Source organism: Juglans regia, chromosome 6 (genome assembly GCF_001411555.2).
Source record: "Juglans regia cultivar Chandler chromosome 6, Walnut 2.0, whole genome shotgun sequence".
In the NCBI taxonomy this organism is placed as follows: domain Eukaryota; kingdom Viridiplantae; phylum Streptophyta; class Magnoliopsida; order Fagales; family Juglandaceae; genus Juglans; species Juglans regia.
In genome coordinates, this window is record NC_049906.1 from 7,869,701 (window position 1) to 7,876,059 (window position 6,359).

The 6,359-nt window shown below is 41.1% G+C and overlaps 1 pseudogene; it reads left to right on the top strand.

Annotated features, from left to right (window-relative positions):
* Positions 1–1,142: 1,142 nt before the first annotated feature.
* Positions 1,143–3,542, top strand: LOC108998379 (annotated as a pseudogene).
* Positions 3,543–6,359: the final 2,817 nt, after the last annotated feature.

Below are 6,359 nucleotides of genomic sequence, written 5' to 3' on the forward strand. Positions count from 1 at the left end.
GTGGCCGCAGAACTTTTCAAACTTATATACATACATACAAAGAAATTTAGGCTAATTGGCAGGAGACGTCAATTGCTATCAACATGTTCACATTTCACATTTAGACAAAGCGTAAGGCCGGCCTGCAGGAGACGTAGTTTTTTATTTATTTAGTTTTTCGCCTGCAGGAAACGTCAATTGCTATCAATAAACACTTAGAATTTGACTGTAAATCTCTCCAGCTTAGACTTCGTCATGACTATCCCTAAACTAGATTCATTGTTAGTACTAAATTGGTTCAAGAATCAGAGATGTAGCTTATGGTATATGGAAGACTATTGGGATGAAATTCAGAGTCGACTAGCTGGGATTAATGTTTCATTTGTTCACTGTTATAGAGAATGTAACTCGGTTGCGGATGGTTTAGCTAAAATGGGTGCAAATGGCATTACGGGATCATGGTTGTCTCTTCCTGAGTTGCCTCCTACTATTAGAGGTAACATTAGGCGGGATAGAGGGGGCCTCCCTTACTTACGTAGAATCCGAAGCAGTTGATAGAAAGCTATATGAGCTGGTCTTTTGAGAGGTAAGTCTTTTTTTTGCATTTGATCATTTCATTTCTCACTCTATGTTCGTGCAGATTTTGTTTTGCAGGTTGTTATTTTGAAGCTTTTTTTGGAGGCTTTTGTATAGTGGTTGAGTTTATTTGGTTTTTAGGCTTGGGTTTTGGTTTTATTATAATATTTGTAACCACGGTTTTCCTCTACCACAAGTGAGGGTTGATCAATAAAATTTGGGACAGAGTCACAATTGTACATGTGACATTCGGCTCTTCTTTAAAAAAATAAAAAAATAAAAAATGACTATCCCTAAACGATGATAATATAATTTTTTTTTTAATGATAATATAAAATTTGCTTCCAAAATCTTTAGCACTTAATTGTGCAGTTTGCCCAAACATATATTCATCTTTTTAACCAAATTTCTCCAATTCAAAACAGCCACTGACCTGCTTTTCGTTTCTCTTCAGTTTTCTCCAAGCTAGCCCGCTAAAATTCAATATTAATTCTTTCCCTTAGTTTTATATATAGCCACATGCAACCACATCCTATTCATTCCACACGACATTTTATAGCAGTAGAGTTGCCCGGGCCTCCGATACCATGGATTTGCCTGTTTTGTTCCTTCTATTATCTTTGTCATTTTCTTTCCCACTTTCATCTTTAAGCCTGGATACCATTCATCAAGGCACTTCCCTCTCAATTGAGAAATTGGAAGACATTCTGATATCACCTGATGGAGTTTTCTCTGCTGGCTTTTATTCCGTAGGTGGTAATGCCTATTGTTATGCCATATGGTTCAATAAGCCATCCCACGGCAAGATTCAGACCGTAATCTGGATGGCAAACCGTGATCACCCCGTTAATGGAAGGAGCTCTAAGCTCTCTATCCTCAAAACTGGTAATCTTATCTTATCCGACGCTGGAAAGTTCACAGTTTGGGAAACAAACACTAAGTCACTCTCCCCAGTAAACTTATCACTCAACAACACCGGTAATCTTGTCCTACAAAACATGAAAGGTGTTACTTTATGGGAAAGCTTTGATTTCCCAACAGACACCCTTCTTCCCCAACAACTACTCACTAGAAAGGCAAGGCTCATCTCCTCCAGAAGCCAGACCAACTATTCCTCTGGTTTTTACCAGCTCTTTTTCGATAACGACAACATCCTCCGCCTTCTATATGACGGTCTTGAGGTTTCCAGCGTATACTGGCCAGACCCGTGGCTCGTGAGCTGGGATGCTGCAAGGTCCACAAACAACAGCAGTCGGATTGCAGTGCTTGATACGTTCGGGAACTTCAGTTCTTCTGATGATTTTACTTTCATGGCAGCCGACTATGGGCCGAAGCTTCACAAAAGACTGAGAATTGATTATGATGGTGATGTTCGATTGTACAGTTGGGACGAGGAGGGGCAGACGTGGTTTGTGTCTTGGCAAGCCATACAGGGACCTTGCAAGATTTATGGTATATGCGGGGCAAATAGCCTTTGCAGCTATATTGTTGGTTCTGATAGGAAATGTTCATGCCTCCCAGGATATAAGATGAAAAATCTAAACGACTGGTCTGACGGGTGCGAACCAGAGTTTCATCTTTCTTGCAATACAAATGAGTCTGGCTTCCTACTGTTACCCCGTGTTGAATTCTTTGGTTATGATTATGGGTTCTTCCCCAATTACACATTTGATGAATGTAAGAATTTATGTTTGCAATTGTGCAACTGCAAAGCGTTCCAATTCACCTTCTCTCGAGGAGATGGTTTTTCAAGATGCTACCCCAAGACGTTGTTGCTTAATGGATATCGTTCCCCGGATTTCCAAGGTGACCTCTATTTAAGGTTGCCTGAAAACAACCTCTCCACCTACGCAAATTATGTACAAGATTTCAAACTCAATTGCTCTGGACAGTGCAACAAGACAGGACATAACCGAAAATGGGATAGTAAAATTCATGCTCTGGTTTGCATGTGGAGTGGGAGGACTTGAAATCATCTGTATCTTTCTGGTGTGGTGTCACTTGAGTAGAACCAGCAAGCTTCTAGTGTAGACAAACAGGGCTACCTTGTTGCTGTCATTGGGTTCAGAAGATTTGCGTATGTTGAGCTCCAGAAGGCAACAAAAGATTTTAATGAGGAGATTGGAAGAGGTGCAGGAGGAATTGTGTACAAAGGGGTATTGCCTGACAATCGAGCCGTAGCAATCAAGCGTCTCAATGAATCTGACCAAGGAGAAGGTGAATTTCTAGCTGAAGCAAGCATCATCGGGAGGATTAACCACATCAACTTAATTGAGATGTCGGGGTACTGTGCAGAGGGAAAGCGTAGGCTTTTGGTGTACGAGTACATGGAACATGGTACTTTAGCCCAAAACCTCTCATCCCATGCACTTGATTGGAAGAAAAGGTTTGACATTGCCACAGGCACAGCAAAAGGCCTAGCTTATCTGCATGAAGAGTGCTTGGAGTGGGTTTTACACTGTGATGTAAAGCCACAGAACATACTCCTAGACTCTAACTATCAACCAAAGGTGGCAGATTTTGGGTTGTCTAAGTTACAAAATAGAAACCTCGAGAATGCAAGCTTCTCAAGAATAAGAGGAACCCGAGGGTACATGGCTCCAGAGTGGGTTTTCAATCTTCCTATCACCTCCAAAGTGGATGTTTATAGCTACGGAATTGTTGTATTGGAGATGGTGACGGGAAAGGGACCAACAAAGGGTGTCCATGCTATAGATACTGGAGGGGAGACAGAACCCAAAAGGTTGGTTGCTTGGGTGAGGGAAAAAAGGAATGAAGAAACTGCAATGGCTTCCTGGGTTGAGGAGATCGTTGACCCAATACTGAAAGGCAGTTACGAAAAGGGTAAGATGGAAACTCTGATAAATGTTGCTTTGCAATGTGTAGAGGAAGAGAAAGACGCAAGACCCAGCATGAGCCAAGTAGCTGAGATGCTTTTACGCCAAGAAAATGATAGTCACAATGATGATCATGGTATTAATCTCTAATTGGGAATGGTACCCATTTTCGACCATAACAAATTGTTGTTTTCATCGTAAATAATTGATCACGAATAAGCATTTATCTTATAGTAATGAAGTTGTGTACTTGTAAGCGTGGTTGTGAGTACATCATCCACAAAGGGTCAAGTTGAGTCTATTGATCCTAATGGTTGTGCATGATGTGTGTTAATTTCTTTTATTCTCTCCTTGTTTTTGCGTTGAGTGATTTTTATATTATGTGAAATTGTCATGTCTTTCGCAAGTGTCAAACTTTGCATTATGAAGTGAATTAGGCTTTAGCATCTTTCTTTTCATTTTTTATGTATTTACATACTGTTAATTAATTTGGCCGCCTCTAGATTGTAGTGAGTTCAATAAGTTTGGTATGGCAGCTTGGACCATTAGAAATTTTGCCCATGCTTAACTAGCCGTACATTAACTTCCAAGGATCACAAGCAAGAGATACCTCTACAAATCTGAGGAACACTTTTTTTCCCTAATATAACATATAACTCCCCATAAAAACTGGCATAACGCATGTACGTTGCATCATATGTATTGACTTTCCAGGTTAATTAGACCTCAGAAATTTTGGATTATTACTTTCTATAATGCGACAAAACAATATTTGTAATGCCAGTTGATATAGTAGGATTGCATGACAAGTCACAACTCGATAAAATATTCTTCCATGTACCCAAAACATTCCCTATAGTCTCTTGATCATCACACACTGCACAAAAGTACATGGAACAAGAACACCCCGCCCCCCAAAAGTTCCTTCCAAGTCATCACTTCTTGTCATCCAAGGTCGTGAATGCTAAAGAAGTATAAGAAAGTTGTCATCGTGATGCAAATAATCTGTCATTGTGTAACACCCAGAGCCAGAATTTGTATGTTGGACTATGTATATTTTTTATTTTTTTTTATTTTTTAATTGAGCTTGATAGTTAGTTTTTTTTATTTTTTATTTTTTTTTATTTTTTATGTTATGGATCGGATAGTGATTTTTATTTTGAGCTTGTGGCTGTTTGTTTAAACCTTGGAAAAACCTTATCGGTTTATGAGCAGTTTTCCTCACCTGCACGACTCTTTTCACATCTGCATGGACGTCTCTCATGCACATGCACGGTTACCTCTTTTTTTTTTTTGAATCAACTCCATAAATAATGTTGTTTCTCTCCAGAAAAAAAAGAAGTTGCCGCAGCTTAACTTGTTTTCCAGTAAATCACCTCATTCACGTAACTGCCTCTTTTTTTTTCTTCCACTCAAAAGCCACCGTGTGATAGCCCCACCGCCCAGCCCTTTGGCAAACTGTGAACTCCACGTAGCCCCGCCGCTGCCTCTGCGTTATCACCCCCATAGCGCCTTCCCTGCACCACAACCGTGGCACCCCTTCTCAGCCACCATGGAACAACTCCCACTGCCCAGCCACCCTGCCTCCTCCACGATCAAGCAAACACCGAAGATACCTCTGTTTTAGTCCCCGAAAACAGAGCAGTTTTCTTTTCTGCTTGTCGCAGTTCGACGCAGCCCAGTCGAGCAACGCCGTTGTCAACTCCTATCCAGACCATTGCCATGTGTATCCCTCTCCTCGTGATTGGTCGTCGCAAGCAACCTCAGCTAGCTTCCACCACGTCTCTCTGCTCCGTGCCCAACATTAGCTTCGACTGAGTGTTCAGCCGCACGGAGCCTTTGGTTCTGGTCTCTTACTAAGGTAGGACAGCCACCGTTCTCACCGGAAACCACCTAGACAGGCCACAAAAACCTTCGTCTGTGACACCCTCAGTCCGTCACTTTTCACAGTGAGTTTTATCTCTCTCCCTCACATTTTGCTCTTTCACTTCATATTCTCTCTCGCTCATTAGTGGGTCTCTCTATTATCACTCTATCTCTCTGTACTCAGCCGCCCAGCCCCCCGTCCACCTCCTAGCTTGTCGCACAGCTCCTTGCCGCACGGTGAGCATGCTTCTACTGCATGGTTTAATAAAGAAGCTTATAGCATTTTAAGTTCTATTGTGTCGTGCCGTGCCCACTGCCTTCCCAAGATAGCCCATGCAATTTAAGTCGTTTTACTAAAACACCCTATCTTTGATGAGTGCTATATTAGGCTAGTTTTGTTGTACGTACGAGTACTTTAGTTTTTAGATTTATATTTACAAAACAAAAAAAGATTTTGAAGTATATTATTAAAGTATGAATTTCGTATGGGAATAGTAAGTATAAAATTTTATTTTATGTTTTAAAACCCCTTTAAACAGATACCAATTAAGCCTTTTTTTTATTTAAATGATATTTTTGCTTCATCCACTTTAATAGATTTTGATATAATTATGTTATCCATGCAGCATCCTCGAAACGTGTTCGTGCGAGTGTCTAATGAAGCTGATTTTACGAAGGCCTCATCGAGGGACTTATGTGAAATTAATGGGAGTTTCGACCGTGCTTTTCGTTGGTCTCCTAAATTTAATGAAGATGATGAGCCATCGAGAGTGCCGGTATGGCTTTCCCTTCTGGGTCTTCCTCCAAATTTCTATCGTGAACCTTTTTTGAAAATACTCATGGCGCCTATTAGGATGTTTATACGTCGGGACAATCCGACTCGCTGTGCAACGAGAATTGATTGTGCAAGGCTATGTGTGGAAGTGGATGCTGCTAAAACGCCCTTGACTCATTTCTAGATAGGGGCTCCCGGTTTGCCTGCTAGCCGTAAATAGGAGGTTGTATACAAGACTCTTCCTGCCTACTGTGTTACATGCAAGATGCAGGGGCATAACTCACGGACATGTAAAGTAGGAAAAACTTAGAAGAATGGGCAGTCTC